At 39.4% G+C, this 23,672-nt stretch overlaps 1 long non-coding RNA gene across 1 annotated transcript; it reads right to left on the bottom strand.

The window, feature by feature from the left end:
* Positions 1–17,576: 17,576 nt before the first annotated feature.
* LOC128813652 (uncharacterized) lies at positions 17,577–18,431 on the bottom strand. The gene is made up of 2 exons (XR_008439125.1): positions 18,359–18,431; positions 17,577–18,274 (listed from the first exon to the last, which is right to left on the bottom strand). It is a non-coding gene; the product is annotated as an uncharacterized LOC128813652 (long non-coding RNA).
* Positions 18,432–23,672: the final 5,241 nt, after the last annotated feature.

Genomic DNA, 23,672 nt, shown 5'->3' with positions numbered 1-23,672 from the left:
CTGAGCTTCAAGCTATCAACACTGACAATTATACTCTTGAGAAAGTATAATAGGAAAATCACTGATATGTTGGGCAGTTCTCTCTCTAGAGGAAACTCTATTGCTTCTTCTCTTCCAATACAGACATGCAGCATTTAAAATATAATAACAGACTACTCTCAATAAATTGAATTTGTTTGTGAAGCTACTAGGCATTTAAATTGTTCTGCTCTTTTCAAAGTACACCTGTAGTGCTTGGAGTAATGTTGTCTTCTGCTGCTGAAGATAGAGGTTAATCATGTCAAACATAAGGAGATATTTCCCTTCATCTCTCTAAATGTTCAGGTCATAAATTTCATCATGTTTTGGGGAATGCAGGGGAGGCAAGTAGGAGGTGAGAAACAAATCCATCACTTAGGACACAAGAGAAATATTTAACAACAACACAAACATTCAGGAAAACTCAGTATTCTGTAACCTTGTTGGCTTGGTTCAAAAAATGAATGAAATAATTTAGACAAAATGTGACAAGAGGAGGTGTTTCTGTGAGCTGGAAGCACATTTCCTCCACAGCAGAGATACATGTGCTACCTAACAGGGACAGCGGAGACATGTGTGCTACCTAAACATGCCATGTTTATTCTATTCTAATTTATTGCTGTGCAGTACTTATGTGCTGGACATTGAGCTGTCCTGTAAAAAACATGCACTTTCACATTTGCTCACTAAAGCAATTCCCAAGCAAAGTTTTGTGCAAACAACACTTAGAGAGCATTGCAAAGGGAAACCAAGAGCAGCGAGCGTGAACGAAGACAACTTTCGATCATTTGAGATGACATTTGATCTGACTCAGCAGTCTGGCCGGCCTGCTGACAGCCTGGGGACAAATGAAAGTCCTTGTTAAAGAGAATGACACATTTTGTTTGTAGAACTTCAACATGATCAAGAAATTCCCTTCTCCCTTCCCCTATTTCCCTTTTATAACCAGTAGATGATCAACCTCCACTCCTTTTCATGTGCTTTGAGAGGGATGCTGCACAACTTGCCAAAAGCCCTTTGACTAATGGCACACCTGACAGTTAGCTTGCAGGGGGTGGAGTTTGCCTGCTTCAAAGGAAAGTCTCTTGAGACTGTAAACCCAAAAAAATGGAAATATTTCATTTTACCAGCTGACAGGTTTGCCTGTAGTGTAGAACTGCAATAGCTCATTTATTGCACAAAGATAGGGTAAGTTGACATACCTTATTATCTCAAAAAAACATAAACAAGATTTTTGGGGGGGCTACAGTAGTGACAATGGCTCAGTAAGGGATTGCCATGTTTTGTAGCCAAGAGATTCTCCTCCCTGTCTTTTGAGACTTGAATTATCTGCAATTAAAAATAGGACTGCTTTTAGCTTAAAAAACAATAGATAAAATTCTAATAAATTAGAATACCAATCAAGTTCATTTGGGATTTTTATTGCAGAACAGAATGAAAACATTACATAATTATTCATTTTGCCAGCAAAACTTGGGTGTGAGAGTCAGACACACCACCTGAAAAGCTGAGCTGCTTTCAGGCAGCTTAGCACTGGTGTTTTCAATGCCCCTCTGCTGCAGCTCATTCGTGCTTCTGACCTGGTGGCAAGATATCAATGTGATGGGAACATATTGTGCTCAGCTGAGGGCACACTGCCCTAGCACTCTGCTGGGTGAGTCAGCAACACTTCCATTTGCCTGTTTTCCATGCTTTGGGAACGGTTTTGGAGTGCTGAGTTCTTTCTGTGCGGAACAGATTCCATCTGGATGAAATGAAAGCTGAGACACACTCCAGGAGTGCAGCTACTGCTCTCCAGCAGCCTGTGGGCATTCAAAGCACAAGGTCCAGCCAGGCACACGCTGAGGCAAAGCCTCCTGACAGTCTCATGTAAAATTAGGATGACATCAGTAATATCCACAATTTTCAGCACATAATGAACTGCTAATAAATACATAAATGCCAGCACTCCATGTTTTCAGGCTTGCATGCTGCAAGTATGCATTGTCCAGAGTGCTGCTGTCCTGTCCAACTGGACACAGGCACCTGCAGTACCCTCAGGAATGGTGCTCTGTCTGGCCTGGGCAGAGCTGGTGTTGCTGGTGGGGCAGCTTCTGGCTGTGTCAAACCCAGCTCTGTCACAACTTTTTTACATGCCTTTCATATCTCTTCTGTGTGACTCCTTTGTGTCAGAAGTCATGCACAATTCCCTGGTTGCTGCTTATTCTGACTGATGGCCATCCCACCCATCAGCACCATCAGATGGGGCCTGATGGCATCATCCCCGTTCATCTGATCAATTTTGGGCAAATGCCCTCGGGGCGCTGCTGTGTGTTTGTTGCACACACACTCTGCATATGCTCACATTTGTGTCCTAATGTGTGGTGTTTTTCAGGCCATTGCTGAGCATCCCCCGAGGTGCTCAGGCAACAGGCACAGGGCACAATCCACTGGGAAACCAAACACACGGGAACTAAAAGGAAATGTGCAGGGACAATGCTGCAACAAGGGCAGCAGACAGCAACACACCCTTGAACTGCTCACCATTTCACATCTTGAGGGCTATAAAATAAAATGCATGCCACTGTGGGACACTGCAGTTCTGCTTTAGGATTTCATCTTCTCCTTTCTATTCCAAAACCTAGAAAGACAAGTTAATCAAAAAATTTCACAGGAAAAAGGAAAAGCAATGGAAATTAAATCTGGAGGGCCAATCTCTGAACACAGTGTTAATTGAAGTAGGTCTTCCAGGCATTCATCTCCCTGACTCTCTGCAAAAGAACTATCCACACACCACAATAGCCACAAAGAGGTCCCAGACTCCCTGCCATCAAGTTTAGGACACCGACTCCAAATGTCACTGATAATATTCCAGTATTTTCACCAATAACTTCTCAGCCAGGAAAGCTGGAATACAAGAGTCCGTCCTTAGGTCTATCGTGGGAGCTGGTGCATTTCCACTTAGGCTGAAACCCACCTACATTTCATCAGAAATAAGAGGAAAGAGCTATTTCCATGAACCATTTCACCTTAGAACTATTTATCACCCAAACCAGTGCTTTCCAACAAAATCCAGTTTTGCTATTCCAATGCAGGCCAGCTCCTAATAAGCTTTAGGAATTTGTGTGTCAGTCTCATGTCTGAGAGTAAAAAGCAACAGGAACACAGTCCTGACTAACTCCCCTAATTAACTTGACCTGTTTGGTGGTTTGGTTTTTATTTATTATGTTACCTGGCTCTTACAATATGCATCCTTCCTCAGAGGAAAAAGCCTTCAGGCAATAAGTGGTTTTAACATTTTGTCTGAAAGATAAACCTGCTCTAACCTCAAGTTCTGCATCTCCAATCTCCTGCATATCTGGCTTATTTGAGATGTCAACAACTGTATCCCTTGTTGATACATTTTTCAGAGATGAAACATATCTCTCATGTTTCAGATTTCAAGAATGGTCTTTGCATTATTATCTATGCAATTAGATCAAAGAAAGAAGGGATATCAGAGGTAAGAGTCCCATCTATTGGCCAGAGGAGGAACATGATAACCAAATGCTTTCTGAATCTCAAAAATTTCCTACTATGAAAAATTATAAACAAAGAAAAATTACCAGGAAAAATGAATTATCTAAATGTTAATAATGGATATTAGTGAAGGAAAAATAAATTATTTTATTTTTTTTTTCTTTTAGAGAGGAAAGAAAAGGAAAACAACTTATTATTTAGGATAAGGAGGAGGGAATTTTTGTTGCCATTACTTTGTGCATGCAGTTGGGATTGTTTCTCAAGAAACTCTTTCTATAGTACAGTAATTTTTAAATAACTGCTATCATTTTACTTAAGTTTCAATTCAGGAAACTTTAGTCAAAGCAGAGACATGGTCTGTTGTATAAACAACAATTCTAGCACTATCTCATCCCTTTTACACTTAGAAGAGTTGCTTTCGATAGCTTGTTAAGTTACACAACCAGAATCTGTCAGTCTATGTTTTCTGAAGCTCAGCACAGAGACAAATATTACTTTTACATGAAAATGCCTTACCTTGGGAATGTGTAATGTAAAATTATTTTTCTTAAGCAGATCACTGCTGGGTTTGGATTTGAGCAAGAGTTTTCAGGGGTGTTTTCTTTTCTTTTTGGTGTGTATGTTAAACACCACCACCACCACACAATACAGCAACTTCTTAACTCTGAGCCAAACCACACAGTGCCTGGAAAGCTGGACTTGTGCAAAGCTTTTGATATTGTCCTGCAGAGTCTCTAAAATGGAAATAGAATTGACAGGTGGACCACCCAGTGGATAAGGAATTGGTGGGAGGTCCTACTCACAGAGTGCCAGTCAGTGGCTCACTGTCTGTGTGGAGACCAGTGATGAGTGGTCCCCTCATGTTATGGGGACCAATATTATTTAACCTCTTTGTCAGGAACATGGACTGTGGGATTGAGTGATCACTCAGCAAAACCAAACTGAGAGGTGCTGTTGGTAACAGAAGGACAGGATGAAAGGCAGACCTGGGTGAACTTCATGAAGTCCAACAAGGCTGAGGGCAAGGTCTGGCACCTTGGTGGTGGCAGTCCCCAATATCAGTACAAACAAAGGGACTCAGTGATTGGGAGCAGCCCTGGTGAGAAAATCTTAGGAGCTGATTGATGAGAAGCTCAGCATGACCCATCAATGTGTGCTGCAGCCCAGAAAGCAACCATGTCCTGGGCTGCATCAAAAGCAGCGTGGGCAGGAGGTTGAGGGAGGGATTCTGTCCCTTTACTCTGCTCTTCTGAGACCCCACCTGGAGGTCTGTGCCTGCTATGGGGTCCTCAGCACAAGGATGTTGTCCTGCGGGAGGAAGTTCACAGCTCTACTGTGAGGACAGGCTGAGAGACTGGAGTTGTTCAGCCTGGAGAAGAAATGGCTCTGGGGAATCCTTAAAACTTGATTTTAAAGCCTTTCAGTACTTAAAGGGAGCCTATGAGAAAGACTGGGATAGAATCTTCATGAGGGATCATAGTGATAGGACAAGGTGTAATGATTTTAAAAATATAGAGAGCAGGTTTAGATTAGGTATAACAAAGAAATTCTCTCTTGTGAGTGTGGTGAGGCACTGGACCAGGTTGGCCAGAGAAGGTCTAGATGCCCCATTTCTGGACATGTTCAAGGCCAGGCTGGATGGGGCTTTGAGCAATCTGGTCTCAGGGAAGGTGTCCTTACATGTAATTAGATGACCTTTAAAATCTCTTCCAACACAAATTCAGATTCAATGAAACTGCTTCCTACCACACTCCCTTATGATGGTTTAGGACACTGTGCTTCATGCTCTGGGCTGAAGTCCTGCCTCTGTCTTGCCATGGTTCTGCAGAGAGTTCATAGTGCTAAAACATAGGAGCAAACATACTGAATCAATCTAAAGTCAGAAATGGGTGTCTAGGCAAAAGCACAAGAACAAGACTTATTGGTCTTCTCCAGTCATTTGCAGCTCTTGAACTACACAAGACTTGGGAACTTAGGAAATCCCAAAGGATTTCACTTCCATGAACTTGTCAAATCAACCCCTAACCCACATAAACTCTTATCATCTTCAAGAACTGCTCATAAAAATCTACTTCCAGGATGCTTTAAGAATATCTTAATTTTCCTGCAATTTTTGGCATTTTAGTGAAGAGGTTCAACTGGATATCTTGAAAGCAAAATATCTGTATTCTAGAGTAGCTTTGATATTCTATCAAAAATCCAGAGTAAAGGAGAGTTGCTTATTCTTAAAAAAAAGTTGAGGTTTTAAATTTTTTTTAATGGAATAAGACTATACCAAATGGAAGCAGTTGAGCAGCCAGTGGTGTGGACATAAAACCATTGCAGTGCCATATAATTCAGTCCCACTCTCCTTACATCCCAGTGAAAGCCCTGGGGGTGAATTGTAGTTCACTGCAAGTACCATGCTGTACTCTGGCATCCCTTTTTTTACTTTTCTGACCAAAAATAATTTGCAAAAAAGAAAATATGGAGCAAGCAAAACAAATAAAATCTGAGAATGCTGCATGTATTATGTAAGAGAATGGAAGTTGGGGGAGAAAATTGAAGTCACTGAAGATCCTTGCCTGGGCTGCCTCATAGACCAGCCCACACTGGGGACTGTCATGCCTCTAGAGGACAGAGATAAGACAAAAATTGCAGTCAAACCCACTGCATAAATATCATGGTGTGCTGTACCTTGGCTGCTCTCAGAGACCGTGACTGGGTCTGTGCCTTGCGAGGAATGCCAGTTCCAGGCATGGCCGAGGGGAGCCATTGGTGCAGGTGCACTCCCACCAGCTGCCATAGGCATCCAGAACTCCCATTTTACTGCCCCAGAGCTCAGATACAGGATGTGGAGGACATTAAAAAATCCCCATTTGAGCTTATCTACTCATTAGAACCAGAGCAGGAAAAGGCAGAGACTAAGACTCACCCGAGCAGTAAACTTGGTCTCAAAAATATAGAGTAACATTTTCCATCTTAAAAGCGGCTGATTCACGAAAATATCAATGTTTCATTGTGATGATGAAAAAAATCTCCAAACTCTAAACCACTTTGTTTTTGAAAAAATTGTAAAACAGGGCTAGCAGCAACCTGCTTAGTACCATTTAGTACTGTGGAACTCAAAACAGGAGCTTCTGCATTATGGATCACTGGTATCTTCCTAAGCAACAAGGAACAAAATGTTTTTAAAGGTAATGTAACAGAAATGTGTATGCAGAATAATGCATTTAAGGGATTTAAATATGTATTTAACTGTGGGTTGACCTCTATTTTTCCATGAAAATTGCCATATCTGTTTTCTCCAGAAGGCTTATTAAAATTGCATCTTTCTTGGAGAAAGATTACATTTGTTCTTATCCTGATCACGTATCAGGGGATGTAAATTGATACAAAATCCGATGTTTGGATCAATACTGTGATAATAAAACTAAGAGAACTGAAAAAATGGATAAAAGCACCACTCTCCACAGAAATGTTGTTTCACTGACCATCTGCCTCACTTCAGCTAAGTGCTTTACTGCTCTAGTTTGGCACTAGACAAGCCAGTCAATAAATTAAATAACTGAAGTCACACTATAATTCTTGGCTACCCTGCTCTATTTTTTAAGCTGTCAACATCTAAATGTCACTTGTAATCCTTTTTTGGGCATATAGTGAGCATGTGCCAAGTCCTGTCTACTCATCCAAAGCATGAACACATACAGGTAACTAGCAATTATAGTCTTGGTTTCTACTAGTCTCCCAGCTGCCATAAAGACTCTTCAGAGTGTAAATAGGTGCCTTAAATATATTTCTATTTATTTGCTTACCAACTTACATGAATGCAGTCTGACTAAAGGCACCTGCATAATGCATACTGAGGAAACAAAACCAAATTCACTAACGTGTTGAAGCACTGTGCCCATATTCTGCACTCAGAGAGCAAGAGAACACATTTAGGACTTTAAAATACCACAATAGAAGATTCATTTTTACAGGCCATTAGAATTCCATTAGTCTCATCTATTCATTTCCAGGCTACCCTCAGACTGAAAAGTGAGTATCTAATAGGATGCTTTCATTAGATTAAAATGAACAACCCCCTGCACCCCATCACAATCGAATATGATTTTAACAGAGAACATGATGGGTGGCTGCTGATCCAGCTGGAAGGCTGAGAAGAAGCTTAGAATGATATTCACTTTTTTTTTTTTTTTGGGACAAATTTAAAGCATAAACGGCTGAGAGCAACATCTAGGATAAACAAATATTTCAGTGATGTGACAAAGGGTATATATTGATTTTAGAGTAACAGTCAATATGCTGTCGACATATTTGATACCCTCATTGTCTGCATAAAGAAGCCATACCTAAATACAGGAGAAAAATAGTTTACATTATTTCCTAGATAACAACATTTCCCTGTTGATCACTTAAACAGCACCAACAAATGGCCTAGATCAGATGCAGAAATAAAAGTTAAAAAGCTCACTGCTGGAGACACTAAACCTGTGACTCCAGGACAGCAAAGAACATAAACAGCTGATTCAGAAGGTGGTCAAGTTAAACTTTCTCATCTTTAATAAGACATATGGGGGCCTGTGCCTGGTGGGTTCTAAGTCTGCTCCTGCAGCTTATCATGTGCTCAGAGAAGCTGGTAGCACCTGTGGCAAACAGGAATCCCTACAGCTGTATGAGACCATGCAAAAGATTTTTTTTTTTTTTAAACATATCAAAAGATTAGTAAAAATCTGTGAGCAAATAAACTTTCCAAATGATATAGCAAGATAACAGGGGGAAAAAAAATCCAGAAACTAACAGAGATTTAGGGATTTTTGGAGAAAAATATTATGATTCAGCATCAAGAGAAAAAAGCTTAGTGGCTTCCCAGTAAAGATATTTTAAATTCCACGTTAACATGAGATTTTTTTTTTTTTACATTTAACTGGTAAACATGTTTTTGCTTTTACTTTTGTAGCCATAATAATTCATACAAGGTTATTCCCATGTAAGAGGTTTCAGTGTTTACGAAAGAAGATTGAATGCCTCAGTATTTATGCTACAGCTGTGTCTAGAAAACGGTAGGTTTACAGAAAAGACTGCAAAAAAACCCCGTCCCATCCATCAGCCCCCTCCACCCCCGAACCCTCTGCCACTCCCACTTCCCTCCTCTTTTCCCCCAGTGCCTTATTTCCAGCTGTGGCAGCTGTTGTGGAACCAGCACTGGCAGACTGACACCTGGTGGTAGCTCAGCAAGTCTCTGGCCTTATGTTCTGTGAGGTTTTCGACTTGATAAGCTTTATTTTATTTTTGAGGAGTGCTTGGAACCAACATTGATGTGAGGAACAATATTTTTACTACAAGTTCGAAAGTAGGAAGCCTTAACAGTGCAAGGAGATTAAGTATACAGCTGAATGTCACTCTGGGAAAAAGTGCCAGGTAACTGCTCCCATGATTACAGATGCTGACAAAATATCTTTAAATGCACTGCAAAAGACTTTAATCTTAACGAATTTTAAAATATCATGTATGCAGTTTTAATATTTCCTAAATCCACATCTTTTGATCATAAAATCCATAATCTGTGAGCAGGAGTCTGTATGATTCTTCCCGTGTTCAGAGCATGGTATTTTAATGCTGTAGACCTCTTGACTGGAAACACCATGTTGTATTTTGGGAGTTTTCAGACTATTTCCTACTCTTGTCTGCAGCATCTTTCTGCAGCAGTTGTGGTTACCAAACTTTTGGGGCAGAACTGCCACACAGCCCAGTGTATTTGCCCACTGGCTTCCCACAGAGTCCAGTATAGCAACCATACATCATACTTATTCATATCAGACCTTGCATTTGGTTATCTATGGATATATGTTACTCTCCATGGATACCAAGCCATTCTGCCTGCTAACATCCAAATTTAATCTGCTGCTCTGCTTTAAATTTATTTTTAAATACTGTAGAGAATTTGAACTTTATATTTCTTGGTTTTGAAAATGCAAAGAGAACATAAGTAATTATTGCTCTCAGTACAGTATAAGCATATTTGTTCACAATTCCTTTAATTTCTAAGAGATTTTCAGTTTCCATTATTATTCATTGTCTCACCAGTTTTGTCTTTATTAGGCATTCATAAAAAATACTTCATTATCATCTGTAAAGCACAGTTCATTAGCATTGCTGCTCTGTGAAGACCATTGTTTCTTCATTAGCACCAGCTCCTCAGAAATTCAGGCCTTTGATGCTTGTTTGAATTACTTGTATATTTTCACTTCCTCAGTTGTGTTTCTGAAAGATTTCATTTTTTTTCTACAGTTATTTACATTTATGAATATCCTTGTAAGCTCTGCACTTCTAATTTGTGATGTATTTTGCTTGCAACTACATCAGTTGTTCATACAAATGCATTGGCATAGAGTTTATTCATAGTCTTCATCCTGCATTTATGAGTGCTAATCTATTAACTCTCTTTATTCCTTTAGGCACGAGTGAAAACATTTGTCCCTGAGCATGCTCCAGAGAAGGAGGCATACTTCTGAAAGCCCCACACTTCCACTGCCTTTCACTTGGATACTTGGCAAAACCTATATCAAGAACTACTTATGTATAGGCAGTGTGAGACACAGAGATTGCATTTCATAAATATAACAAAATTAATCAAATCAAAAGACTGCAGAATGATTAAAAGTTTTGGGTTGGTTTTTTTTGCTTGAGTGTCACCCTTCACATTGCTAGACAGTGACCCCACACACTTTCCCTCCTAGGCCACTGCCCTTCCCACTGGGTTCTGGTGTCCAGGTGCTTCTCCTGCTTCATGGTCAGTGGAAGCTGGAGATGACCTCTGGTGCCAAAGAGGATCCCCAGCATGATCTGCTGCACTACCAAACCACCTTGGCCCCACCTCTGACTGGCCTCAGCCTTGCTCTCCAACTTGCCAGCCACCTTTCTTGTCTTAATAAACCATTCGGGTGCGAATAGAACCCAACAGAATATTGTTCTGATTTAAATCCCTGATCTGACACTGACTGGAAACAGGTTCCTTTCAAGAGCTGCCAAACTCAGGAAAATAGCCTAAGAAATGTTTCTGAGTGTATTTTGTGTTTCCAAGTGTATTTTTCTTTTTATTCTACCACTCTTCTGATATTTTTAAAGATTTGTTTCTGAAATTGAGAACATTTCTTATGGGACAGATGGTTCAAAAATTTTAGAATTACATAAACCAGGGAGGACAGATTTGTTGAACCTTCTCTCTATATGCATCTCACTTTTTATGAAGAACCTAGTCATAGTTACAGCTCCCCACACACATTCTTGAGTGTGAGATTGCTCCTCTTTTCTCTACTACAGTGCTACACAAAATACACACTTGAAGCCAAGGACAGCCAAGGCTGAAAGATGCTGCCTTTGTCCTCGGCTTATTACAAATATTTAATATGAGGTAATATGCTCACACTCATAACAATGCAGCCAACCTCCACACAGTTAAAAAGAAATACAAGCCTTCTACTTTCACCACAAACTCAGGCCAAGGTAAAAAACCCAAAGCCAGCTGGCGAGCTTTCAAGAAGAGCGCGCTTGCTGGATGGAAAGAGAGAAACCTTGTTGACATGGAAACCTATAATTTCAATATATATCTATAATTAACAGATAAAATAGCAAGATGAGAGAGAGCTCAAAAAAGCCATGATCAACTACAGTTGTGAGAGAATTTTAATACTCAAATATTAGAGGTGAAAATGTTAAAACAGCAACAAAGAAGTTGTTAAAACAAATTGTTGTTCCAAGCAATTGTTAGAGGGCTCAATGGGAATGTGAGAAATGAAACAACAGTAATATCATGCTGGAGCATGTTTCTGCTTTTGTGTTCTGTTGCTGCTACAAAAAAAAAAAAAAAAAAGACCTTCTTGTGGATTTCATCTATGCACATTCAAATGAGAGCTGCTGTCCTAAAAATTTAAATCGGAATAGATGGCAGAGAAGGAAAGAGGGTGAAACATTCAGAGAGGCGCAGAGAAGCAAAAGATGCAGCCTTGCTACAAATACAGAGCCTGTGCACATCCACAGTCATATCTGACCCACAATAACACCGAAATTCCAAATTGGGAACAATCCTTGGGACAACGTAATGGTAACCACCCTTTAGTCACCAGACAAATCCATACCAGAGGTGACCTGGACTAGGTGGAGGGAATGGAACTTTCTGGACATTACTTTACATGATAGGAAGAATTCTTCCACTCTGTATTTATATTTTTTACTTTTTCTGGGGCATTTTAAGGCTACCAAACCCCAAGTAGTTGTACAGGATTGTTAGACACATTGTGTGCCTTATTAGTTCAGGTTTTGATATCAGCTCAGCAGTAGATCTTATCTCCTTGTAGAGAAACCTCTGAATAAGTATGTGGCCCATGCATCAGTCCAAAAAAGAAGGGCACAAATCACTAGAGCAAGTTAACATTTTCACATTCAGGCAGGCTCAGTCCTCTAAAGAGAAAATATTTGTTACACTATTATCTTTGCTTAATATTTGATCTTAAAATAAATTCTGTTCTTGATTTCAGGTGTTCCACTAAAATATCTGGGCATGCATCATCCTTCACAGACAGACAAGCACTCTTACAGGGAAGGAGGAAGAGATCTAATTAACTTTTCAATGTCTGATCTGGAATAAAAAGGTGGAGTTCACACCAGGCTTCATTTATGGTAGCAATATCTGTAGTGCAAAGTCATTTGTATTTCTCCACTTGCCAAATCTGAGGAGAGATGGTGACAAAAAAATAATACAGAAGAAACCATTAATTTGTATGTAAATAAAGCAAGCTTAACGAAGACTAGCTGGAGTTACCACCTGCTGCTCAGCTTCTTCACATAGAAGGAGTAGTAGACAAATGGAGGTAATGTGTTGAATGGTTATTAGTCTCCTCATTTTTGCAAAAGTCATTGCAAATTTGAGGCACTTTTAAAGTTGCAGGAATAATTTATTTTTTCCTCTCCATTATGTGGATATTGGTGAGAGCAATGGGAGAAGAAAAGATATATTTTCAAGATCACTCTAAGTATAATAAACCCCAGGGTTTAAATAACAAACCCTATTTTATTTTGCATCTTTTCATTTTTAACTCTGCCTTTTTAATATTTTTGCTCTTCTATTTTGTAAAATACAAAGGGCTAGAGGCTCCCTTACTGGAAAAAAAAACTATGTCCATTGTAACTGGATTGCTGACCTCTTAATAATTATTTTTATGGACCCTGGGAAATTGCAAGGAGATAAAAATGTGAAAAAAAACAAAAAAAAAACCTGCCTTCCTTGTTCTCTGTGCAAGTGGTGATCATCAGGAAAGAAAGCTATGATTTACTGCATAGCTTCTCCTTTTCCCCAGCTCATTACAGACCCCCAAGCTGTGAATCTGTGGGCCAAAATGCAGGAAACTGTCAGGTGGAGGGTGTTTTTAATACAAGTCTTACATTAAGAGAAGTGAAACCTTTAGGCATAAATACATTTTTCTCTTTCATATCATTTAAGCTAGCTGAATACTTCTTAGTGTTCAGTAAATATAAATGTATTTTGCCCCAGAGCCAGAACATGCTGTAAAGAAGTTTTGTTCTGCTCAGGATGAAAACCTAGCATGGATTTCAAAGTCTTCCTTAGACAGATAGTCTGTGCAATTGGCTGAATTTATGAGAAGCCTGGGCACTTTCCTGCCTTGTCATGTGCAAGTTTTCTAATTGTCCAGCTTTGGAGGCTGTTGTCACTTCAACAAGTTCTAAATATTACATAAAGGTTGTACTCCTTGAGCTGGGTCATGGAGGTGGTGATGGGATCAGGAGGAGAAGAGCACTGGCCTCATGCTCCATGCTGGGTTTATTAACCTCTCACTGTGGGCCTTCACCCCCCTGCTTAGGCATACCAACCAGCCTGAGCACCCAAAATGGCTCTTTTGAGCTAAAGAGGTCAGAATCCCATGGAGCACATCCCAGGCTAAAACCTGAGACAGCAACAGCTTCTTCTGTGGTCATTAGCTGTATCTTCAGTTAATGAGCCTTTGCTAATCACCGTGCCTTAGAAAGAGCTGGCGCCTTAAAGTGAATGTGGCAGCCATGGGTGTGCAGGAACAACATTGCATGACTTCTGCAAGAAATTAACTGTAGTCATACATCACAAGCACAAAGGTGATTAAATCCTATATTCTGTGTTGCTTTCATCTCTTTTTTCACTAACATGACAGTAATTGGTCTGTTGTGCCACTGGGACTCCAACAACTGTTATTCACATGGACAGTGAATAACATCAGGGCCTGAACTAGAGGGCATGGCTCAGACCATCTCTCTTAGAGGCAAATGAAGTGAAATACCATGTCCCTTTTCTCACGCAGACAAATGATTCCTAATGAAGATGTTGAACTTCACTGTCTTTCAATTGGTACATCTGAAGCCACTCCACTGCCAATTATATGGGTCTGAAAGGGTATTTAGTGAGTTCAGTCAGATGGTGAAATATGCCGAAATAAATTTTTTAAAATCCCTCTATTTCTTTAGGGCTAGTTTTTTTCTGTGCATATTTCAATATAATAAATACCTCAAAAAAACATCCTTTATATTTTCCCCTCTTATCAGAATCATTCCCTCTGGCCCTCACAGAAAACATATTTGGAGGTGGATCACATTTTCTATCCCTTTTATACTGTTTTAGATAGCAAAAGTGGGATTTTAGATGCCTCAGGAGTTGGATTCTGCTTATTCTCACTAATTTCTGAGCCATATTACTGCATCACCTGTTGATCCTGGGGACACCCCACACCATGTGCTGCACAGCCTATACCACAGTCCCTGGGTGGGGTGGCAATCCTTTCCTCTTGGAAGCTACTCATTGCAGCAAGTCACAGATCATGCCATGACATCATCTCCATGACAAGCAAAATGAACTGAGGACACAAAACAGGACTATATCACCCAAGCATGGTTTTTGCTTAGGCAAAAATACATTAACTTCTTTCCCTGATCCATCCACTGCCATCCTTTCTGTCATCCTAATTGTCATCCTGGGTGCATATTGACAGGCCCTGATGCCAATCTTTGCCTTTAGAATCAGACAGAAAGTAGTTGGCTTCAAAGGGGTTATCTAAAGAGCCTTTTTACTTGAATGTCCATCTTAGGAGCTGCTTTGGAATGGGTTTTCACACACAGGTTTGGAGTCTGATGAAATAACCCTCTGAACTAGTTAGCAGATAGACATTACTCCTTGCCATTTGAATTATATTTCCATCTCCTTATGTTTTCTTTTTTTCCATGGAGCATTTCAGGATAATCAGTTTTATTTGGTTATTCATTTATCTTTATGCTACTTTATTCAGAATTCTCCTAGTCCTATTTTTGTGTTGGGGAAATATTGATCAGGTGCAGATGTGCTCCATTTGTGAAACAGTCATTTATATTGGGTAGATGGAGAGGAAGAGAGGAAAAATAATACTATTTGCCTTCTTTCTAGGAAGACAGGAGAGAGAGAATAAAGAAGAAGGAAGTTTCTGCTGTAGCTGGGACTGGAAGTCATAGATTTGGGCATGAGTCATCCTAAACATGTGATAGTCATGTTTTGGCATTTTCTGATTTTAACAAAAAATGTCAAAGCTTTGCTATTCTAAGTGATACTGCAGAGTGACAAAGAAAGACTGTATTGAAAACTGCGTTGAAAATTCAGTTATTTCTAGTTGTCACAGAGAGTGGCTGTGCAGAGGGCTGAGCTCCCAAATAACTGTGTGCATTCAGAGAACTGCTTCTTTTCTGTGAAAACCCCAAACAAGAAATGTGCAGCAAAGGCAGCTAAGGATAAAAGTGTTTGCTAATGGTATGAGCCAAAATGCTCCTGCTGTGGCCCTTTTCAGGAAGCACATAGACAAAATTTGCAGCTCATTGTTCCTAACAGGATTGTATATGCAATTTTTGCACATTTATCCCAGAACATATATTGAAGTGGGCTTGGTGCTTTGCTCATCTGCAACTGCTGCATCAGTTTATGATGTGAAGAATCACAAAGGCACTCTAGCAGATGTGTCTAAGCATGTCCACGCCAGAAAATCAGCATGTGAAATAAGTTTGAATAAGACAAGTAGATAATTTGAAGGCCAATACAAGCCTCTTGGTATCCCCTGCTCAATTAGTTTTGAAAGAAAAAGCTGCTGCTAAGATGTGCTCAAAGTACCCATGCAATTCAACCAATTCCGGCACTTCCAAGGCTTTCTGCAGCACAGAAAGTTCTTGTTAATAAACTCCTCAGCTAAACTATGTTTTCAACTTGTGATGTTCAGTGGTGTTCAGTTAATTCAGTCACTCAACATCTGTGTAACTTAGGCAATTTAGCAACTTTTAGCAATTGCTGGATGTTGTTTTGGTTTTTGACATGGCTTTTCATGTCTATCTTTGGTTGTCAGAATGTATGAACCTTGATGAAAAAAAGGGTTAAAAATTTACCTGAAGAGAGAGTTTAAGTACCAGGTGGGTTCTCGAAGAATCTAAAACCATCTGAAGGTTGCCCCTTAGAAATGAATAAACAACTTACCCAGCTACAGAAAACAATTTTTAGCTGTGACAATTTTGTCTTCCTTTTTTTTTTTACAAAAAGACATGTGTTATTTCACAATTTTCTATGATAAAAATGTTTCTCATCCCAGAAAACCTTTAACTTAGCTGTAGATATTGCTTGAAGGAAACATATGCATATATTTGTATAATTTCAGCTGATTATACAAAGATCTTGATTTCATTGCAGGGGTGTTGGAATTAGACGACTTGTAAAAGCCCCTTCCAAGTCAAACTATTCTATGATTCTGTACAGTCTTCTTTAAAAAAAAAAAAAATTCAAAATATCAAACCAGCTGAAGCTACTATCGATATACCCTTTTGCAATAACTGTAAAGTTTGCATTTGGACACCATGTCACAAGCCTGAAGGTTTTCAGGAGAGAGGAAAAGCATATTCTTTTAGCATCGGTGGCAATACATATAAATCATGCCTCATATCTGATTTTAATAAAAGAATTTCATTATTTATTCTTTTAAGGCACCATTAATTTTTTTTTCCAGTGAATTGCCTATTACTCACTTGAAGTCATTACATTTTTCAGGAAAAATCTATTTATAAGTACTCATGAAGCAAACTAATTGAAACATAATTAAAAAGAGACCAAAATATTAAATAAATCACAGATACTTTCTTCATGGATTAAACACATGAAGCAGGCAACGCTTCTTACAAAACTTTTCCAAATAGTCTTGTATTGCCATTTTAACATGGACATTGAAAAATCCAACTTTTTCCAAAGGAAAAGTATTATTTCAGTTCTGCTTGTAGGCAAGAGGAGAGTCTATCTCTGCTCCAGTTGGTGCTGGCCCCTGGCCACTGTGGAGGTCTCTGCAGTCCCTTGCCAGTCTCAGGCAGTGCCAGTGGGAGCTTTGGCCTGGTACTGGCTCACACAAGTCACTGCACAATTTCAGCATGCAATGTTAAAGGCCTCCCACCCTTAGTTTTCATCTGGTTGTCATCTGCTTCAAAATATTTGAAATGGCAGAGTTCCTTGAGATGGACTGGGGATAAGAGAACTCCCCCAGCCCTGGGAGCAGGCTCGCCATGGTGGCACAGAGTCGGCTCCCGACGGCACTCTGGGGGAAGCATGGCCCACAGGAGGAGCAGTGGTTTAAGGATGCTGGGAGTGACTGATGGCCGGGTATGAAGGCTGGGAAATCCTTCCCTGCAGATACAGTCCTGGGATGGTACTGTCAGGATCCTCCTCTCCTCACAGAGGCTTCTTGGACTGTGCAGCCCCACCTTCCCACTGCCATTCCAAGCACAGTCCTGCCTAGGTCTGCCTGCCCACTGCTTTGGCATTGTAAGGACTGGTATTTAGTATTTTCTAGAATAAACATAAAACATACATAATATTTAGTAAGAAATGTAAAATTTTAGCTAATTAATATGCTAACTGATGATTGGTTTTACTTAATATATTAATTCATAAATGTAGTAATTTCAGCATTTATCTTTATTTGCTGCATTTCCCAATATTTTCATTGCCTATACACATTGCCTGAACACTCAAGTAAGTAACAAAGGCTATTTCAAACAGGGCAAGTTTTTGTAAACCAGCTAGTACCAAAGCCCATCAGTAGCTTCCTCAACCTGCTGCTTTTCGGGGATGCTGAGCCATGACAGCACCCATTAACTTCAGGCCTAAATGTGGTGCTACTGTCCAACTTGTTGTATGTATCTCTCAAATGTTTTAGAGAAAAACCTTTCCATAAATGACATGGTGATGCTGCCTTATGAGCTGCTTACTCCAGAGCTGGCACTGAGTCCCTGGACACCAGATCTGCTGCTGCTGCAGCCCTGTCCCTGCAGAACAGTTGTGTGAAGACTACCTGGTGCACCATGCAGGAGCTGAAGAGTGACATGGTCATAACATCACCTCACTCCAGTGTAACTGAATTTCTTAACAATGTCCCTTCTGAGGCTTGCATGAGTATACTCAAAAAGGCAGAAATGATTGTAGCATGTGTTCAAAATGGCACTGTCATCTGGAATGCCCTGTATCTCCAGGTGTTCTGTTATTTTGTGCTCCTTATGAACTTAGGCTAAACAATTCTCTTCCTCTCCAATTAATCCAACATGAACTGTCTCAGGCCAGTGTTGAACAATATTGTGGCTTTCCTTTCCACTTCAGATTGTCCTTGCTCAGCACCACAGCTCCTCTGTACAGCTGCATGTGCTGCACCCCTTCCCAGCACACAGCAAGGGGTGCTCCTGGCAGAAGCTAAAGCACACAGTAAAATCAGAGTGGTGTCCACCAGGCACAACAGGGACAGTGGAGACCAGATGAAGGCAGCTGAAGGCCTACCAAGACACCAGTACTTACTGACTGACTCTAAAAATGAGGAGGTACTTGCAGGCAGGGGGGAAAAGGCTTAGAGATAGAACCTGAGCCTGTGTGTGCTCAGGATCCTCAAACCATTAGAAGCAAGTCAGTCTATGATGTCACTGTACAGAGGTCTTAGGAACAGAGCCCATTTTCAGAATACCTGTCAGGGAAAAAAAAGTGACAAGCTTTAGAGGAGGCTATTAATTCTCAAATGCGTTTGAGAAATTGAAAAATGAGCAGGTAGACCAAATAATCTCTTCACTTTGTCAAAGCAACCTCTTATCTTCCTGTGATGCCTTGGGATTGCTTCACAGCACAGACAACATCCTTAAAAAACTTCAAATGCGAGTCACTCTGTGACTGAGAGGACGATCATACTTGCACTTTGCACCAGCAAGCTTATCAATAGAGCAATGTTCAGTCAATGGGGTGGATTTGGGGATTAGAGGCGTAGAAGTACCACTGTTTTAATATTTCTATTGCACAGAATGGATATCAACAATGCATGTTCAGCTTTTCATTCTGAGCTCATTCAGAGCATCCAGTAACTCAAAAATAAAATCTTCCACTGTGAAAAACATACACTTGTCAATGCTGAATTACAAGCTGGCAATAGCAACATTAGCAGATGTTTGGTTTTGGGTTTTTAAAATTCCATTCTATCTTCTATCTGATTAATTTGCTACCTGAAAAAATGTCAACATGAAATTTTCTGGACTGGAAAAACTCCATCCATTGCAATACTAAATGGTAGCAATGACATATCTTCTTCAGTGGAATAACATTCTCTTGATGAAAATCAATATGTCATTCAATCATTGGTTATTTAACAAACATAGGCATATAACTCAATGGCTGCAGTGAAATAATTTGAATTTATATTAATACAGATATTAGAATTGGAATCTAAATTTTCTGTTAGTAATTTGTTTGGGCTTTTCTATCCTGATTTGTCTTCATTATATGAAGTAAATTACAACCAGAAATCCACACATCAATAGCATTGCATAAAAATTACAAAAGCCAATATACTGCATCTAAATTGGTAGTGGCATTGGAACAACCAAATAACATTAAAATACACATTCACATTTAATTCTTCATTTTTAGAGGAGTAGGAAAGCAAAGAAGGAGGATCTTTTGTGAAACATGCTACTGATATCAGACACAGGCCTAAAGTCAAAGGCAGACAGAAATGAGGAAAACATGAGGGTCTCAGTAAGGGTGAAGAGACCATTCCCATCTACATCATATTTATCCCTTCAGCAAGCACATGGATTGCTTCCTTCTCCCCTTTCTCCCATTCTCCCCTTCTCCCATCATCTCATATCTGCCCAGCTAGGGCGTCTCCAGTCAACACAATCTAACTTTGCCCTGGGTAAAATTCTGTGTCATCAGTTAAGCCCCAGTGGGGTTTTCAAAGACAGAGATTTTGGATCACCACTGCCAAAGATCCACTGGCTTTTCTCTTTTCCTGGAAGGACACAGGGCTTCTCTAAGCCATGCAGATCCAAGGAAGGACATTTCTCTGCATCAGTTAAAGGTGCTCCTGGCTAGCCAATGCAACTTCTCCAACAGTCTTTTACAACACTGATAATGTAGGGAGACCTTCACATCTGGCTTCTGGCTGACCTCAACATCACATGCTGTCCTAGAGGGTTGCCCCTTGTTTTGGGTAAAAAATGTATTGTTTTTTTCACTTGGGATTTATTAACTATTAGAAGATGGTAACAGTTAAGAAGGATATTCTGCAGGAAATTTTTTTCTTGCCTTAGCATAAGAGGCCAGCATGACATTTTGTGAGATGACTTACATTGCTTTTTCACATTTATTGAAACATCACCTTGCTCCATCAAATAAGGTAGTGTTTACTTATTCCCATTTAAAAATTCCATGTTGTAGGATATCCTGTGAGTGCTCTAAATGCCATTGACAAAAATTTAAAAGCACAATTAAAAAAATACATCCAAAAATACCAGCAGCAGCAGAACTTTTCATACCTGTTCAAAATTTTAGCTAGATTAATTCCTCTCTCTTAGGCATGCTTTGATCTTTCCCTGCATTAGTCCACCAAACTTCTGAGCATGTTTTGCTTTCTCCCTGTCTTATAATAATTTAGAATTCTTCAAGGAAAAAGAGGTCTTTGCTCTGTTAGCAGAATATGAGCCTGTTTAGGCACTCAGTCACAATGAAAAGGGATGCTATCAAGGCCCCAGGCACGTCTTGCATCACTGGTTAAATTCATCTTTTGGTTTTGCAGCCTCCAAACTTCCTCCAGCTCTTCAGACAATGATAATAATTTTGACACATGATTTCAAGAACTTGTTTTATACCTTGACCAAAAGAGATCTCCAAGTTAAATGTGATCTTTTATCTACTTATATCTGTTTTCTAAACTAGCATTGGAATTGTTTATCATATCAAGGTAGGCTCTCTGGGTGGGATTCAGTTGCCAGATGGATGTCTAGTGCCATTTTAGATGCTTTAGGGTTTTACACCTAGCAATTGTTCTGGACTTTGGGTTTTGCTGTCATGACTGCTATTTGATAGCTAAACCAACACCAGAAGTCTGTATTTAAATACCTGAATGATTCATTCTGTCCTTTCCTCTAACATCATCTTCAGAGATGTTTGAACATCACAAAGTGAAGCTATCTTAACCCTGTAACTCTGTATGGCTGTTCTTTTTCTTCATTGTTCAGTATTGATCCATTTTATTTTCAGCATGCCTCTGCAAAGGGTAAAAACCTGGTTAGAGTTCTCAGTGGAACTCTAACTGGAGAATGGTTACAATTTCCCTCCCTTATAAAATATATTCTTCTTAACAATATTAAAGTACCAGAAGCCCCTTCATTAAATAAATGATTTATTATTAAACATCATAAAATCTATATAAAATAACTTTTTATCTAAGAGGCTTGAAAGAATCATAGTTTAACATCTACCTAAATATATGATGAGTATTTCTGTAAGTTTCTACAGATATTTATTTTCTGAAACCTCAATTATTCCATCAAATTACATCTCCTGCTTTAAAGAAGCATCATCTAAAATGAAGAAATCAAAGATAGTGGCTTAATTTTATATTGCAGTTTTTTCCAGGTTGCAATTTTAGAAATAAATTCCCACAATTTATAAAGACTGAGAACAACAGCAACGTTATCAAACAATATTCAGATAACCTCATGGCCTCAAGATCAGCTTTATTTAACAGCTTATTTCCACAATAGTAGATGAATTTATTCTTAAATGAAGAATGGATAGACATTACACAGAGTAAAGTGGCAGAACAATGTAACTACTTGCATACCTTTACTTTCTAGTTGTGAAGAATTATTTGCAAAGTTAAATTCAACATCTGAAAGTAAGGCTATTTTCTCCAGTAATTGGTGTCAGAATGGACCCTGCAGACAGAAGTTAAATCAAGCTGCTGTTTTGCTGCAGCTGAAGACACAAACAGCACGTCTTGGAATGAGCAGGCATTTGGCATTACCTCCAGACTCAAAGAAAATGGAGTGTTTGCATTTCCAGAAATGCATAAATCATCCTTGCAACACCTGCACGAAAGTGAATGCACATTTAAATGTACACCAATATTTATGATGTAACACCATCTATACCAAACTACTTTCACAATTCATACTTTCCAAGAATAATTTTAAACATTTTCTTACATATTCTTGTAATTCAATATAATCTGCAAGATGCATGCATGTTTTCAATATATCTAGATTAAATCACCATTTGTCCATACATATAGAAAATTTCAGATCAAGCTTCAGTATGGCCTGGGTAGTAAGTAAGTTTTATATGGTGCTCACACATCAATATATATTCATAATTCAAAGTGGTAATTTTATGTTTTTGTTATGGGAAAAAAAATAAAAAACAAGTTGTAAGCAGAAAAAAAATATTGTTAAGCAGAAATGCAATTTAGTATAAGAATATACATTTATTTTAAAATGTAATTTCTAGGCTCATATCCAAAAGGCACTATAAACACATAAGTAGAGTGAGACTATACATATGCTGGCAACTATACATATGTTTTAACACCTTGTCTAATTGGCAACCTCTATTATTTAATGCTCATCTTCAAAATGGCATCTCTGCACCTACAAAATCCATTCACTCATTTTTGTTGCAATAGCAAATAATGCAAATTTGTAGTCACATGTGACTTTGTGAGAGTATTGATCACCTCCTTAATTAGCTGCATCTATGCTCTGCAGAATAAGGATCAAATATGAATAAATATATATAGAGACAGAGCAAAGTAGTCAGGTGATTTCTCTTTCACCCACTCACCCATCTTTTAGAGGGAGATGTGGATGATGAGGTGATGATGAACACAAACCCTACACTTGCCCTGAGGAATTTACAAACTCAACAGTGGAACAGGCAGTGAGTGAGTAGGACACAAGTCATGGGTCGATAGAATATATTCATTACTGCAAAACAGCGAAACTGCTATTTCTTATGCATAATTCTAGATTTTAGAGGAACTGCCACATACCCATTTCACTGAATCATAGAATCACAGGATGAATCACAGAATGTTAAAGGGTTGGAAAGGACCTTGAAGATCATCTAGCCCCAACACTCCCTGCCATAGACAGGGACACCTCCTGCTAGACAAGGCTGTTCAAGGCCTTTTCCAACCTGACTTTGAACAGTGACAGGACTGGGGCACCTACATCTCTGGGCAACCTGTTCCCAGAGGGGTGTCTGACCACCCTCAAAGTAAAACATTTCTTCCAATATCGAACCTAAATTTCCCCTCTTTCAATTTGTACCCAATATTCCTTGTCCTGTCACTACAGTTCCAAACAAAGAACTGCTTCTACAGCAGCCCTGTAAGGGCCCTCTCCAGATACTGGAAAATGCTGTGAGGTCCTGACACCAGATACTATGAGGTCCCCACACAGCCTTTTTTTTTCCAGGCTGAATAGACCCTACCTTCTCAGCCTGTCTTCATAGGGGAGGTGCTCCAGTGTTCTAATCAGCTTTGTGGTCCTCCTCTGGACTTGCTCCAAGAGTTCCATGTCCATCTTATGCTGGGGACACCAGAACTGTATACAGTACTCCAGGTGGGGTTTCACAAGAAGATTTGGTCTCTTTCTCAAAGTAATGCTTCATATATTGGCTCAAAATAGATTAAATTCAGCAAAACATCACTCATGTAGTGGTGGTTCATAGAGGTGGAAACATTCCCTTTTCTCTGTTGTAATGTCATATTCAACATATGAGGGAAGCACGGAAGAAGCAGAGATGACAGCAACAGGGAAAACTG

Source organism: Vidua macroura, chromosome 1, assembly GCF_024509145.1.
Source record: "Vidua macroura isolate BioBank_ID:100142 chromosome 1, ASM2450914v1, whole genome shotgun sequence".
Lineage (NCBI taxonomy): Eukaryota > Metazoa > Chordata > Aves > Passeriformes > Viduidae > Vidua > Vidua macroura.
Note: the sequence above shows the minus strand (reverse complement) of the source record. Positions and strands in the feature narration are given on the sequence as shown.